This window comes from Schistocerca gregaria, chromosome X (genome assembly GCF_023897955.1).
Source record: "Schistocerca gregaria isolate iqSchGreg1 chromosome X, iqSchGreg1.2, whole genome shotgun sequence".
In the NCBI taxonomy this organism is placed as follows: Eukaryota; Metazoa; Arthropoda; class Insecta; order Orthoptera; family Acrididae; genus Schistocerca; species Schistocerca gregaria.
The window spans coordinates 371,666,259-371,683,898 of NC_064931.1; the positions used below are offsets into that span (position 1 = coordinate 371,666,259).

The 17,640-nt window shown below is 42.9% G+C and overlaps 1 pseudogene; it reads left to right on the forward strand.

Moving 5' to 3' along the window:
• The first annotated feature begins 16,398 nt into the window (after nt 1-16,398).
• LOC126300056 (U6 spliceosomal RNA) lies at nt 16,399-16,492 on the forward strand (annotated as a pseudogene).
• The last annotated feature ends 1,148 nt before the right edge of the window (nt 16,493-17,640 follow it).

Sequence of the window (17,640 nt, forward strand, 5' to 3'; positions counted from 1 at the left end):
TGTAGTTGCTGGGATTGTAACGTAACAAGTTATTACGAAATAACATTCATTGCAGTAAAGCGTGCAGCCGTGTAGCCCGGTGGCTGCAAGATAGTGTCTTCGCTATGACCCATACCGCAGCTGACGCTATTAGCCGTGAGAACTGTCTCATGTAACATCCAGTAGGAACGTAAATTCATGCCGCCGAAGAATCTAAATAAACTATAGTAAATATCATCCGATTTTGGCTCAAACTTGGTTATCATCTTTTGTTGTTGAGTAAAGGATCCTGTAAAATTTTCAGAACTTTATCTCTGATAGTTCAGGAGATTGAGAAAATTACTTAAATGTCCAAAAACCGACACTTATGTTTCAAAACTCAGTTAGGAACAACAGCAGTTTGTCTTTTGTTATCACATATAGTCATAATCAGAGTTCTTAGTGTATAAAATCAGTTAATTGGAATTTTTCTTTTCAATACTTTAATTACTAAGCAATTTCGTAGTTTAAAAATCATTCAAAATCATTATCTGCTTATTATTTTGTTGTGTATATAAATGGGAATGAATGAGAGAGTGTCTGTGGGACATACGTAAAAACTAAATACTATTTTACGTAAATCTTATTAAATTGAACCGTGGGAAAATAGTGTTGTAACCACGAAGCTGATGACGTATGTCGATGTGTGCTTGCTTTTGTAAGAGAGCAGCCAGAATAGAAGTCGGAAGTGGAATAAATTTCTAAATTTTCTGCGTGATAGGTATTAGGTGGTGGTTTCGTCAACGCTGCTTTACACGGCCTAGTGAATATCTCTCTGCGTGATAGGTATTAGGTGGTGGTTTCGTCAACGCTGCTTTACACGGCCTAGTGAATATCTACTACTGCAGAGCGAAGGGACGTCGTAAGGAAGCCGTACTGAGGTAGGTGGACAATGAATGAGACTGTACTCGTACGAACGAGTAACGACGACACTAAACCCCGACCCGGCGCAGGACACAGGTTATTCTTTGTGTTTTATTGTTCCTGTTAATATATATATCAGTAAAACGAATCTTGCACTATCCTAATTTGGGACCACTCTGTCGAACAGCACGTAAAATTCCACATTAAAAATAATTTGCTTTGTAACAAGAAACAAACCGAGTCATTCCGTCGACGCTGGGCCTCGTTTAGAAAACGTGACGAGCTGAATTTGTTTGGGCCGAGAACAGCTACACACTGCAAAAATGTAACTACAGCTATCTGCCGAAACACCAGAGGAAATGCGCCTAGCGACCCATAAGAGACAAATGCGGTGTATTCATATAACGTAGTAAATACCGTCATCGAACGACAATTACACTGTACAATACTTTAAAAATTAAGGACTATTTCTCTCTTAGGGTACCTCTTGGTTCCACGAATAGGTCCGTTGTCAAATTTATATGCCTTTCCATTCGTCTCTGTGAGAGAGACTTTAAAATATGAGGATATCTTCAATATTTCTTTATGTGCGTATCTAACTGGATTTTATGATAAAATTTCGTGGCTTTTATCGTAATGTTGCAGCAAGACTAATGTAGGTTCTACTTTTTTGACTCCTCATCTCGTTTAATTACGTTCTATATTTTGTAATAAAATCAGACCGACGTTCTTTTCGCATCATTATCTGCAATAATTGTATCGGGTGAAATGAGCTCTTACTGAAACCAAATAAAATAAAATTGCGTGGACCATACGTGGCTGGGAGGAAACGAACAAAGAAAAGGAGAGAGAGAAACAACGAGCATATATGACGAGAGCAGCGTATTCGGTGTATTTACACTTTTTCCGGGCGGTACGGGGGAGCGAGGCTAATTGGCGCATCACATGGGGAGCCAGCTAATTGGCGGCTGGGTCAGCGCTGGCGTCAGCGCGGCGGCGGTGCGTGCTGCCGGGCCCGCATCTCACCTGCTGGCGCAAAACACAGACAGCGTTCCCTCCATTAACCGTCACACACACACACCATTTTACATCATAAGTTTTATTTTTACTATTATAATTTTTTTTTAGAAAAACCCCGCTATTTGACTGTGTAGTGTATATGTCTGTATATTTCCTGTGTATGTTCTAGATTTCAGCTTTCACGCCATTATAGAGTTAAGTTTTCTTAGACCATCATTACAAAATTAACGTGTTATGATGTGAACTAATATATCACCCCGCGCAGTACACAGAAAAATACTTTAACGGTCTAAGATCGCTGTACTCGATCATGGTGTGAAAGCCGAAATCTAGATTGTACACTGGAAATATATAGAAATATACAGTTTGTACTTCAAACAAAACTGTATGTCTGAGGCTCAGCACCATCGAAAACTCTTTACTCCTTTTTTGTTAGCAAACACTCTTGAAAGGTGGCTTATAAATTGTACTGAGAATTGTGACAGCCTAGCAGGTACTTTTTTTTTTTTTAGAGAATCATATTTTACCACAAGTGATGAAATAAAACTAAATTAGAATTATGCTCTAAAGCCGGCCGCTGTGGACGAGCGGTTCTAGGCGCTTCAGTCCGGAACCGCGCTGCTGCTACGGTCGCAGATTCGAATCCTGCCTCGGGCATGGATGTGTGTGATGTCCTTAGGTTAGTTAGGTTTAAGTAGTTCTAAGTCTAGGGGACTGATAACCTCCGATGTTAAGTCCCATAGTGCTTAGAGCAATTTGAACCATTTTTTATGTTCTAAGATTAGCGCAGTACAATGCCCAGTCACTTCCAAACAAACTCGGCAAACTCTGTGTTCTCTTTACCGGTGACTGGAGAGATGTTTGTTTTATATATGTTTGAACACTGCCTATACAATGACTATCTATGAAACTTAGAAACTGAGACTTTAAGCATACTCGTATCTTTTGTTGACTTATTTCTAAACATAGAGGAAGTTTTATACATATCAAGAAACACCTAGATAGACTCTGCTTGTAAATTAGTAAAACAGAAGGTATTTTAGGTTACAGCCATAGAAAAACCGTTGTCAAAGTAGAAATTTTGTGTATTTTAGATCACAATGCAACAATGTTAACGATTTTTCAAGTATCTTGTTCTTGCTCTAAGTAAACTCAAAGGTTACGAAAGAATTATAGTACTGTATGATGACTGTAATATTAATTTTGCAAATAGTAGTACCGACAGAGAGAAATATGTTAACACTTAACTCACCAAGTGACTTTTCTGTGACGTATATTACAAGGTGGGGTCCTCGGACCTCTACGTTTAACTCGAGATTTAAGGCGTAAATCGTCTGAAATTTTTAATTTGAGCAACGTAAGAATTGTTGTTACAATTATGTAAGTGTTGCTTAAATACTCGTTGTGGATTTTATTCCACTAAATAATGCCTGCAGTATCTTAATTTTTATCACACGAAGTTACATACTTCTTTGCGCTTTTTAAAATATCAGACATAAAAAACTATCAGAGAACTGAATTTTACATTGCGACAAATTGTACTATCTCTGTAGAAGTAAATGTTCAAATAAAATTAAATCTGAGGTTTCCAACATGCAGGTAAAAATAGCACTCGGTAGATGCAAAAACAAAAATTTGAAAACTGATTTTCAATACTGGGAGCTAAATTTTTCTTTGTTACCACTCAGAACATACTTGTTTTTAACTAACACTTTAAGTACTTTATTGCAGAAACAGAATGTTCTTCATCACATTTGCCTTAGGGTCTTCCTCATAATGATTGTCCCGTTCACTAGTAGAATTGTCTATTGTAAAATCGTCTTCCTTTTAGTCTATTTCTTGATCTATATCACTGGCATCCTATATCCATCAACTACCAATTTCGTCAAACTTGGGACCGTTAAAACTGACACGTTCCTGCGGACACATTTAGTACTATACCGTAGAAAAAAAGGCACGTAGTTCACGAGGCGCGGTTTATGAGACCCCAACATGTGTCAGTAACATTTGTCAACAACAAACAAAGATGGCGATAATGTAACCGACAACAAAACATTATAGGGTTGCAGATTTAACGAGAGTATGGGGATTATAGAAGCATACCGTTAGAATTTAGTTTGGAGAGAGACTTCGAAAATTTTCGAGCGGTCTGAGAGACCACGTCGTGAGTTATGGGTTAATGTCATTATAAGTTACAGCCTGTATGTGACTATAAACTCCTTAACCCACATTAAAAAAAAGCAGGTACTCAGCACAGACTTTCGGTACAGGACGTATGGTTCATCAGGCACAGCAACTTATAGTGCCCCCCGCTTGCCTGTTGTGTCAGGATCAATCTGTTGTACGTAAAAGGAACTTTTGCATGGGAGATATAGAGCATTTTCTGTTGTTGCTATCTGATGAATCATGCAGTAATGTTCTTAGTAAATCTAATACAAATCACAGGTTCTACCATTCCATAACAAATTTCAGTGAATATTTTCAAGCAGCCTTTCCAAAAAAGAAATTCTAATGCAAAAACACAAACAAATCGAAGAACTCTTTTACAGCAGGAATCAGAGTTTAGAAGGAAGAGAGCTTTATTTAAACGTGAAAAAGGAAACCATGATCCAGAGTTCCTAAATTCTATCAAAAAGTATTAATTAGTTCTGAAGCAGCTCATAAAAGATCCAAAAATTTAGAAAAATGAGCGATATATCAGGGAATTATCACACAAGACTGTGCATGGACTTAATGGGAAGAAGGAAAGGTGTAATAGTATTGTTCTATCCCATGATGGCAGCCTTATTATTGTTGATGGCAAATCTGTTCAGTTTGTACTTTGCCACAATTGCAAAGAATTTAGCGACTAAAAAATTTAGAAAATTTGGTTTGAAAGACACTCTGGAACTTGAAAATCTTGAAGTCAACAAAAATACTATACTCCTCTGTCGTGTTTAGGAAGATACCAAAAATCATACGCTCATTAAAAAGTAGTCATTCAGCCGGTGTTGATGATACCCCTGATTAAACTTTATTCTCACATCATTTTAGACATGTGCAGTTCTTCACTGATAGAGACCATTTTCCCTGATCATCTAAAATCTGCTAACATAGTACCTCTATATAAGAAAGGAGACTCAGAAAATGTCAAATTATAGGCTTGTAACACTGTCATCTGGCTTTTCAAAAATTATTAAACAATTCTTTCCAGCTCGGCTAACATTTTTCAGTTGGAATAATATAGGAGTATTATCAACATGTGGCAACGGCCTTGCCCCAGTGGATACACCGGTTCCCGTGAGATCACCGAAGTTATGTACTGTCGGGCATGGTCGGCACTTGCTGGAGTTGCCGTGCGGTTCTAGGCGCTACAGTCTGGAACGGAGCGTCCGCTACTGTCGCAGGTTCGATACCTGTCTCGGGCATGGATGTGTGTGATGTCCTTAGGTTAGTTAGGTTTAATTAGTTCTAAATTCTGGGCGACTGATGACCTCAGAAGTTAAGTCGCATAGTGCTCAGAGCCATTTGAACCATTTTTGTGGTCGGCACTTGGATGGGTGACCATTCGGCCGCCATGCGCTGTTGCCATTTTTCGGGGTGCACTCAGCCTCGTGATGCCAATTGAGGAGCTACTCGACCGAATAGTAGCGGCTTCGGTCAAGAATACCATTATAGAGACCGGGAGAGCGGTGTGCTGATTCCACGTTCCTCCTATCCGCATCCTCCACTGAGGATGTCACAGCGGTCGGATGGTCCCGGTAGGCCACTCGTGGCCTGAAGACGGAATGCATTATCAATATGTCAACATGGCTTCAGAGCACTGCATTCACTGAGACTGCTACTTTTCATTTTGAAATGTAGTTGACGAACAATCTAAAATCTCAACTATTTTCTTAGATCTGACAAAGACTTTTGAAGTTATAGACCGTTAAGTTCTCCTAAACAAACTTGACTGTAAGAGTGTTCAAATGGCTCTGAGCACTATGCGACTTAACTTCTGAGGTCATTAGTCGCCTAGAACTTAGAACTAATTAAACCTAACTAACCTAAGGACATCACACACTTCCATGCCCGAGGCAGGATTCGAACCTGCGACCGTAGCAGTCACGCGGTTCCGGACTGAAGCGCTTAGAACCGCACGGCCACACCGGCCGGCTGTAAGAGTGTGTGAGATGTCCCAAATGAATGACTGAAGTCGTTTTTAAGCAATCGAGCTCAGATTACAGAGGTTATACACAAGTACGGTAGCGCTATACAGAACTACCATTCATCTCCGTCCTTACTGTCACATAAATGTACGACAGGGCTCTGATACACATTAATTTAGTTTAGTTTCCGTTTTTTTTTTTTTCACGTGCTTCTGCAAAAGGGTGAACTGTACCTCTGTATTATATTCTGTAGACTAGTGGCTAGTATATTACTGTAAGTTTTTGCTTTTGCGTGCATAGCCTTGTGTAACGCGGCTTCCAGGTGTTATTTTCTCGACGTCAGACCTCCAACGTCACGCCACTAAATCTAAATTTCGTGCTGGTACATAGCATATAGTTTGGATCAGTGCGTTCAGGTTTGCATCATTATCTCGTGCAGTAGCTTTCACGTAAGCAGAGTTTCTAGTAACAGATAAAGGCAGATACATCCATTTCAGTAGAAAAATTCATTTCCGTCTAAGAGTATGCCGTTTCGGAGCACAGTGATAAAATCTGCAGAGCAGTTTTTAGTGTTTATTTATTCTCCTCTTTATATTTTGTGTACATTCTAAATTCATTAGCGTCATTTGAGATCTTATATCTATTTCTACACACTACGATATAGCTAGAGACTGTGCTTGTTGTGAGCGGACACAAGGAGAATTGGCTGCTGTCCGTAAACAGTTGTAAGCAGCGTTGGCTGCTGTTGACATGCTTCTGGATAATGTTAGAAGTTGCGGCGGCATCATGGCGTTGAGGACGAGATCTGCGTCACCTTTCGTGCCTTTGAAATCCGCTGGAGATTCGAATGTCGCTGCACCTTCATCTCCGTCTACATAGATACTCCGCAAGCCACCGTACGGTGCGTGGCGGACGGTGTCCTGTACCACTACTCGTCATTTCCCTTTGCGGTTCTCCGGTTTGGAGCAGATTGGAAGGTCTAAACGAAAGGCACAGATGACTCTGCAACGGTATCGGATACAAATTTCTCGACCTCCGCTGCCGGGTACTGAACTGTAGGATTCCTCTTAACAGGTCAGGCGTGGACTAGACGCTGCAAGCGGCTATTAGGGTAGCGGAGTACGCGTGGAGTGCACTTGGGGCTTTTTTAGGTTAGAGAAACCCTCTCTTGGGTTCAAAGACGATTTGACTAATAAATTAGCCACAATGCCCTCAGAGAACTTCGTCGTCCCAGATCAGAGCTAGAAAAGGTCCACATCATTTCAGGTAAGCTGCAGGAACATTCAAGGAAAGGTCCCAGAATTTGTATAGCTTAATTAGTACCCCTTACTGAAGATTATAAAGCGCAGATACTATTAGGAACAGAAATTTGGTTGAAACCGGAAGCTAATGACAACGAAATCAGACTGTAATATTTATCGTAAGGATAGATTAGTTGCCAATGGAAGCCGCTTGTTTATTGCAGTAAAGAATCGATAAAATATAGCGAGGTTGTCACGGATTCCGATTGTGAATTAATCTAGGTGACGTTACGTGTCAAAGATCGGTCAAAAATGGTAATCGGATGCTTTTAAAGACCGCCTGGGTCAGGAGCTTTAGTGGTAGAGCGCTTCAGATATAACTTACAGAATAACGTTAATAATTTTCCTGGTCATGCCGTTGTGATAGGGGGTAACTTCGACTTGCCAGGTATATATTTGGAGTAAGGTGCTATCAACACTGGTGCCACACATTGTTCTGGCTGTCTTGCCGAGAATTACTTTGAGCAGAAAGAGAACCAATTCGTGAAGGTAACGTCTTAGACCTCTTGGCAACAAACAGACCTGAACTTATCGAATCATTTAACGTAGAGGAAAGTAACAGTGATCATAAACCTGTGATAGCATCTATGACTACGGGGCTAACAAGTAATGTTAAGAAAGGTGGAAAGATATTTTTGATTTGCAAGAGTGACAGTATACAAATTTCAGAGTATCCAAGCAGTCTGCATCAGATATTCTGTGATGAGGACGAAGGTGTGGAGAACAAATGGAAAAAATTCAAAGGCATCGTGCAATACGCCCTAGACAAATATGTTCCGAGTAGCTCTGAAGCGATGGGAAGACCCACCTTGGTATAATAGACGTGTTAGAAAACTGCTACGTAAACAAAGAGAACACCTCATATTCAAGAGAAGTAAAAACCTAGATGACAAACAAAAACTGAAAGAAGCGAAAATGAGAGTAAGGAGAGGAATGAGAGAGAGAAGCGCTCAACGACTTTGAAAGTAAATCTTTGTAGACCGATCTAAGTAAAAACCCTAAGAGGTTTTGATCATTGTAAAATCAGTAAGTGGGTCAAAATCATCCATTCATTCACATAGTGACCCTGCTGGCACCGAAACTGAAGATGACAGAGAGGAGGCCAAAATACTAAATTTGGTCTTCCAAAATTTTTTCACAGCGGAAGATCGTAACACGTACCTCCTTTCAGTCGTCGTGCGAACGTAAAAATGGCAGATATTCAGATCGCGAATTAGAAAAACAACTTCAGTCGCTTAGAAGAGGAAAGGCGTCAGGACCAGATGAGATACCTATACGATTCTACGAAGGTTATATGAAAAAAACTTGCTCCCCATCTAGCAGCAATTTATCGTAGATCGCTTGAGCAACGAAGGCTACCTAGCGACTGGAAGAAAGCACAGGTCATTTCCATTTTTAAGAAGGACCGTGGGACAGATGCACACAATTAGAGGCATACACTACTGGCCATCAAAATTGCTACACCACGAAGATGACGTGCTACAAACGCAAAATTTAACCGACAGGAAAAAGATGCTGTGATATGCAAATAATTAGCTTTTCAGAGCATTCACACAAGATTGGTGCCGGTGGCGACACCTACAACGTGCTGACATCAGGTAAGTTTCCAAATGATTTCTCATACCCAAACAGCAGTTGACCGGCGTTGCTTAGTGAAAGCTTGTTGTGGTGCCTCGTGTAAGGAGGAGAAATGCGTACCATCACGTTTCTGACTTTGATAAAGGTCGGATTGTAGCCTATCGCGTTGATCGAGATCCAATGACTGTTAGCAGAATATGGAATCACTGAGTTCAGAAGAGTAATACGGAACGCCGAGCTGGATCCCAACGGCCTCGTATCACTAGCAGTCGAGATGACAGGCATCTTATCCGCATGGCTGTAACGGATCGTGCAGCCACGTCTAGATCCCTGAGTCAACAGATGAGGACTTTTGCAAGACAACAACCATCTGCACGTACAGTTCGACGACGTTTGCAGCAGCATGGACTATCAGCTCGGAGACCATGGCTGCAGTTACCCTTGACGCTGCATCACAGACAGGAGCGCCTGCGATGGTGTACTCAACGACGAACCTGGGTGCACGAATGGAAAAACGTCATTTCTTCCAATTGATCTGGGTGCTATTTACAGCATCATGATGGTCGCATCCGTGTTTGGCGACATCGTGGTGAACGCACATTGGAAGCATATATTCGTCATCGTCATACTGGTGTATCACCCGGCGAGATGGTATGGGGTGCCATTGGTTACACGTCTCGGTCACCTCTTGTTCGCATTGACGTCACTTTGAAAAGTGGACGCTACATTTTAGATGTGTTATGACCCGTGGCTCTACCCTTCATTCGATCCCTGCGAAACCCTACATTTCAGCAGGACAATGCACGACCTCATCTTGCAGGTCCTTTACGGGCCTTTCTGGATACAGAAAATGTTCGCCTGCTGCCCTGGCCAGCACATTCTTCAGGTCTCTCACCAACTGAAAACGTCTGGTCAATGGTGGCCGAACAGCTGGCTCGTCACAATACGCCTCTCACTACTCTTGCTGAACTGTCAAGCTCTGTTTGACTCAATGCCCAGGCGTATCAAGGCCGTTATTACGGCCAGAGATGGTTGCTCTGGGTACTGATTCCTCAGGATCTATACACCCAAACTGCGTGAAAATGTAATCACAAGTCAGTTATAGTATAATATATTTGTCTAATGAATACCCGTTTATCATCTGCATTTCTTATGGTGTAGCAATTTTAATGGCCAGTAGTGTATGTCGTTGACGTAAATCTGTTGTAGAATTATGAAACATGGTTTATGCTCAAGAATTATGACGTTCTTGGAGAGTGAAAATCTCTTTTATAAAAATCAACTTGAACTCCGCAAAGAGAGATCCTGCGAAACTCAGCTCGCTCTGTTCTTCCATGAGATTCATAGTGCCCCAGACAATGGCGCTCAGGTTGTAGCCGCGTTCCTTGACTTCAGCAAAGCGTTTGACACAGTGCCGCACTGCCGGTTAGTGAAAAAATACGACTTTATCGAGTATCGGAGCAGGTTAGTGACTGGATTCAAGACTTCCATGCAAACAGAACTCAACAAGTCGCCCTTAACGGAACGAAATCGACAGATGTAAAGGTAATTGCCGGTGTACCCCAAGGAAGTGTAATAGGACCTTTACTGATTACAATATGATTAAATTATCTAGTAAAAAGCGTCGGATGCTCTCTAAGGTTGTTCGCAAATGATCCTGTTGTCTATAGCAAAGTAACAACGCCAGATGATAGTAATGATTTGTAAAACGACCTTCGGGGAATTGATGAATGGTGCAGGATCTAGTAGTTGACTAAGACCGTAAATATATGTTACATATTGCGCACACATAGGAAAAGAAATCCGCTGTTGTATAGCTACACTATTGATGGCAAACCACTGGAAACAGTTCAGATCAGATGAATTCGCAATTTCTAATAATGACTACCATCAGCTGTAGAATGGAGACAATGAAAATTTGTGCCGAATCCGGGACACAAACTTGGATTTCCCGCTTATTGCGAGCGGTAGCCTTACCATTTTTTTAATTTTAGTAGTAATTGTTCGTTGTATTTGGTCGTAGTGGATGTTCGATGACATCTGTTGAAGTTTGTTGTTGATCCCTTCACCCAGTTTCTTTATTACAGAGGCCAGCCAGCGCTCTGACCGAACAGGCTGAGCTATCGTGCCGGCGCCTATTTGGCTATCAGTGTACGACTCACGGTCAGATCCAAACTTCCATATGACGTCATTCGCAATTGCGGATTCATCTGATGTGTTTAATAACGGCTGTGGTCGCCGATATGGTTCAAATGGCTCTGAGCACTATGGGACTCAACTGCTGTGGTCATTAGTCCCCTAGAACTTAGAACTACTTAAACTTAACTAACCTAAGGACATCACACACATCCATGCCCGAGGCAGGATTCGAACCTGCGACCGTAGCAGTCGCACGGTTCCGGACTGCGCGCCTAGAATCGCGAGACCACCGCGGCCGGCGGTCGCCGATATGCATCGTCATCAGAATAAAACCGGCATTGCAATATCGTACTGGACTCAGTATGTACCGTAAAATATCTAGGAGTAACTATACGGAGCGACCTTAAGAGGAATGACCATATCAAACAAACAGTGGGAAAATCAGATGCCAGACTCAGAGTCATCAGAAGAATCTTAAGGAAATGTAACTCATCCGCGAAGGAAGTGGCTTATAAGGCCCTTGTTCGACCCTTTCTTGTGTACTGATCGTTTGCCTGGGATCCCGGACTGATAGAAGAGATAGAGAAGATCCAACGAGGCGCGTCACGTTTCGTCACTGGATTGTTTAGTCGGCAAGAGATCGCTACGGAGATGCTCAAAAAACTCCATTGGCACATGTTACACGAGAGGTGTTGTGCATCACGGAGAGATTTACTATTAAAATTTCGAGAGAGCACTTTTCGGAAAAAGCCGGACAACGTATTACTTCCCCCTACATACATCTCGCATAATGACCACGAGGAGAAAATTCGATAAATTAGAGCTAATACAGAGGCTTACCGACAATCATTCTTCCCATGCGCTATTCGCGAGTGAAATAGGGTTGGTGGGCTCAATTAGTGGTATAAAAAGTACCCTCCGCCACACACCATTAGGTGGGTTGAGGAGTATGATGCAGATGATGTACATTTCTTTTCCTAGTGTACATTAGTGACCTCCTCTCACGAGTAAAGGATACAGAAGCAATATTGTTTGCAAATGACACCAGTCTGCTTACTGAAGTAAAAAATAGAGAATATCATACCACTGCTGCATTTGTCATAGCAGATAATGTTTCCCAATTGCTCTATAGAAAAAGTCTTATCTTAAGCCCAAAAAAAACTGTTACTTCACAAATTCTGTCCCAGCAAAATAAAAATTCAGGAAAGGCAGTAATTCACATGAACAATCGTGAAATTAAAAATATCACTGAGACGAATTTTCTGGGCCTTAACCCACTAGAAATTTAAAATGAAACCCTCACATATCTTCCTTAATCTCATAACTACCCAAGTTAACGTATCCAGCAATGCAACTCACTAAACTGTAACAACTCTGTATTTTTCTCAGATACCCTCGATGTTAAGATATGATGTTATCTTTTGGAGTGTTCTCCTCATGCCTTTGCAACATGCAGTAAGCAAAAGAGAATAATCAGAATAAATAAAAAAGCAAACAATAGAAATAAAATTTTTTGGAGATTTAAATATTCTTCAAGTTCCCTCCATCCACATTTTAGAAACTGTATTGCCTGTAAGGAAAAGTATCATGAAGAAGAACAAAGTCTTTATCCCAAACGCTCCTTATGCATGAGCACCATACTAAATTAAGAAGACATATTCATGTAAAAGTTTCGAGCACAAGTGTGTGTCAAGAGAGCGCTTATCATTCAGCTATAGCATCATAAAATAAGCTGCCAGAACGTATAAAATGCACCACTCAAGTAAATGCATTCAATAAATCTGTCAAACCCATTTTATGAAAGAAATTGTTTTACACTGTGTTTGATTATATGGGTAACAAACTAGAATAATTAACTAATATTACTATAAAGTGCTGTCGAACATGTGCCTTCTCCTGTCATTTTTGTAATCCCAGATTCCTGTAGTACCACAGGAGTTATTCCCTGGTGTCTTAAAACATGTCCTATCATTCTGTTACTTCTTTTCACATAAGCTAACCAGACAAAATACACTCCTGGAAATGGAAAAAAGAACACATTGACACCGGTGTGTCAGACCCACCATACTTGCTCCGGACACAGCGAGAGGGCTGTACAAGCAATGATCACACGCACGGCACAGCGGACACACCAGGAACCGCGGTGTTGGCCGTCGAATGGCGCTAGCTGCGCAGCATTTGGGCACCGCCGCCGTCAGTGTCTGCCGTTTGCCGTGGCATACGGAGCTCCATCGCAGTCTTTAACACTGGTAGCATGCCGCGACAGCGTGGACGTGAACCGTATGTGCAGTTGGCGGACTTTGAGCGAGGGCGTATAGTGGGCATGCGGGAGGCCGTGTGGACGTACCGCCGAATTGCTCAACGCGTGGGGCGTGAGGTCTCCTCAGTACATCGATGTTGTCGCCAGTGGTCGGCGGAAGGTGCACGTGCCCGTCGACCTGGGACCGGACCGCAGCGACGCACGGATGCACGCCAAGACCGTAGGATCCTACGCAGTGCCGTAGGGGACCGCACCGCCACTTCCCAGCAAATTAGGGACACTGTTGCTGCTGGGGTATCGGCGAGGACCATTCGCAACCGTCTCCATGAAGCTGGGCTACGGTCCCGCACACCGTTAGGCCGTCTTCCGCTCACGCCCCTACATCGTGCAGCCCGCCTCCAGTGGTGTCGCGACAGGCGTGAATGGAGGGACGAATGGAGACGTGTCGTCTTCAGCGATGAGAGTCGCTTCTGCCTTGGTGCCAATGATGGTCGTATGCGTGTTTGGCGCCGTGCAGGTGAGCGCCACAATCAGGACTGCATACGACCGAGGCACACAGGGCCAACACCCGGCATCCGGGTGGGGAGCGATCTCCTACACTGGCCGTACACCTCTGGTGATCGTCGAGGGGACACTGAATAGTGCACGGTACATCCAAACCGTCATCGAACCCATCGTTCTACCATTCCTAGACCGGCAAGGGAACACGACCGAGGCACACAGGGCCAACACCCGGCATCATGGTGTGGGGAGCGATCTCCTACACTGGCCGTACAACTCTGGTGATCGTCGAGGGGACACTGAATAGTGCACGGTACATCCAAACCGTCATCGAACCCATCGTTCTACCGTTCCTAGACCGGCAAGGGAACTTGCTGTTCCAACAGGACAATGCACGTCCGCATGTATCCCGTGCCACCCAACGTGCTCTAGAAGGTGTAAGTCAACTACCCTGGCCAACAAGATCTCCGGATCTGTCCCCCATTGAGCATGTTTGGGACTGGATGAAGCGTCGTCTCACGCGGTCTGCACGTCCAGCACGAACGCTGGTCCAACTGAGGCGCCAGGTGGAAATGGCATGGCAAGCCGTTCCACAGGACTACATCCAGCATCTCTACGATCGTCTCCATGGGAGAATAGCAGCCTGCATTGCTGCGAAAGGTGGATATACATTGTACTAGTGCCGACATTGTGCATGCTCTGTTGCCTGTGTCTATGTGCCTGTGGTTCTGTCAGTGTGATCATGTGATGTATCTGACCCCAGGAATGTGTCAATAAAGTTTCCCCTTCCTGAGACAATGAATTCACGGTGTTCTTATTTCAATTTCCAGGAGTGTAGTAATCGCCCTTTTAAGGGGGAACACTGACCTCCGTACTTGTCACTGTAATGTCACAGTTTTAATTCAGTGTCTTGAATCTGCATCTTCATATGCATATGCAAAATTATCACAATGTTATTCCTCCCCTCCCGCCCCCTCCCCCCCCCCCCCCCCCACACACACACACAAATCCATCAAAACTGATGTCTAAAACATGAGTGTGGCCACTAGATTTAAATTTCTCAATGCTGTTTCCACGTCTAAATTGCTACAAATCACATGTTTCTCAAAAATAACATTCTAAGAATTTTTGGGCGTAAATGAGTCAATGTACCAAACCAGTTTGATCAAACCTATAAACATCCAAACACTTGTTGGCTAAAATACTATGGTAAGCTCACAAGCATACAAATAGAAAGGCAATCTGAGTCACTCGGAGTTACTGGAAGAATGCAGTTAACTTCATTTTTAGGCCTACAATTGGTATAAGGCACAACGGACTCTCATATTAAACATTTCGGCATCTAAAATGTTATGTGATGGTTTTGAAATGTCACAATATTCATCCAATGTCTGAAACGCAAAAACATATCAGCTATTTAATATTTAAGTCAGTTTTATTTCTTCATCTTGTAAAAACTGCTTCATCGACACACACAATGTTCATGTCACAGCCCGCGGATCAGTGCCTACTGCACACCGCGAGAGTGAATGCAGCCTGCTGGTGTTGAGGGCACTTGAAGCTGTAAGAAAAGTATATAAGAGGATTGGAAGCCAATGGAAAATCAATCTAGGGACGATATAGGTGGCAAACGCAGAAATTCACTGACATAAGTGGCTTTGACAAGGGGCGGATTTTTATGATCTGTTGCTTGGGAAGGAGTCTATCGGAAACGCTGAAGCTGGTTGGCTGTCATAGGCTATTATCGTGAGCATCTACGGAAACTGAATGAAGGAGGCGAAATCACGAATAGATGAGAAAGTGTTGGACGTCCACGCCTCATCACAGAAAGTGATAGTCAGAGGGTTGCTCAACCTGCAAAGCAGAATAAGCGGCAATCTCTTGCATATCAGATGACAGAATACAATGCTGGGGTAGGCAGAAGTACTCTGAAGCACAAGGTTCAGCGCACGTTGCTGAACTAGTTGCCATAATTTTTGGCTCGTCCTTGTAGACTGAATTTTTATGTCTGTACGGGAGGTTGGGCTACTAGAAAAATTATTAAAATGCATAATAGGCCCATACCGAATCCTATGTTTCTTGTCAGGGGCCACCTACGAAGTCACAGATGATGATCCTGCATCGAGAAGACGTCCAAGTTCTTTACATGAAGCCCTATCGCAATCTTGGCATGTAAATCACGATAGGGGCTTCCGATACAAGGAATATACGAGACCTGTGTGACGATCTCAGTGCCTCGACGGAGGTAACTCCAACTGGCTGTCCCCGTCCGACGATTGCAATGCCTTGATGGAGCTAACTCCATTTGGAAGTTACAGCGACCGTGAGGATGTAAAAACACGACCAGGACGCGAGGATCCACCAACGTCACCATACTAAGGACCACTGACTAAATACAGCTTTGGCAAGCTACAGTTCACTCCAAAACAGTGTGTCACTGTTCTGCGAAGAGAGGGTGCAATGGCCCGACTTATGCGTCATCTGCCGTGGTGGTTCGGCTATAGTCTGTGAGTGACGACTTGAGGGTCACCGGTTTAGTTCCCATCTCGTGAAATCATACTTTTGGGTGTCCGCCCCGATAGCTGTAATCGCTTCGGCGGTACATGGGAACGAGACAGAAAAAATTAGCATGGCCCCTGCGCAAGGATGACACGCAAAATCGTGAAGATGCCGGCACGGTAGCTCAGAGTGTTCGGTGTGCGGGTTAGCTGCCCTCTGTACTAACAAAACTGAGTTAATGGATCAACGATCAACTTGAACAAGCGTCATGGGACTTCCACCCCGAAGAAATACAACGAACAAAATCGAACAAAATGATATCAACAAAATAAAATAAAAAAGATAGCTGAATGGTCAGTGTGACGGACTGCCGTCCTGTGTCGGCGATTTTCTCCGTTCAGGGACTAGGTGTTATGTTGTCTTCATCACCATTTCATCCCCATCCGGCGCGCAGGTCGCCCAATGTGGCGTCGAATGTAATAAGACCTGTACCAAGGCGGCTGGACCTGCCCAGTAAGGGTCTCCCGGCCAATGACGCCAAACGCTCATTTCCATTTCCACACTTTTTTGTACAACGCACGAGGTACACAACAAATACGAGAGAGGTCAGCCGCGAGGAGATGCATAGAAATTCCGTCCCATGCTCACCTAGATTAACCTCTTCCTGTTACTTTGGATTCTATCTGTCTTCAGCTCTCTGAAAACTGAAAACCTCATTCATTAGGCGCTTTTTGTTTTTATTGCGGCAGTATCACCAGCAGTTATATTGTAATCACTACGAATAAATGATAATTTTCGTTCATTTGGTTTTTGTAGACTTAGTTTCAATTAGGAATGGCATATTAGAGAGTCTACTGTCAGGTTTTTGTTTTCATTGCACAATATTCTCATCACATCTGCTTCCCTTTTCATGTTATTAGAAGTTGGAATAGAACATGGACTCCACTCATTCACCTGTTTCATTTCCTTAATGAGCCCCATTTTTCGGTTATTGTGCAACATTTCTTAGCACATGCCTGGCATATGGTTAAGTGGATCACCTTTAAGCTGTTTCTTTAACGTTCTACTCTCTGATTTTAAGACAATGATCATTTCTCCCTACTAGGTGAGCGTCAACAAAATATTTACACATTCAGAGGATAAATCTGGTTATTGAAATTTCGTGAAGACATCCTACTACAACGAAAAGGTCATAGTTTTAATGACTGACACCCCAACTCTCTTATAACACCCGCGACACTCTTTCTCCTGTTTCGCGATAATACAAACGGTGCCCTCCTTTGTACTTTCTCGGTGTGCACTATCAATTCTATCTAATGTATATCTCACA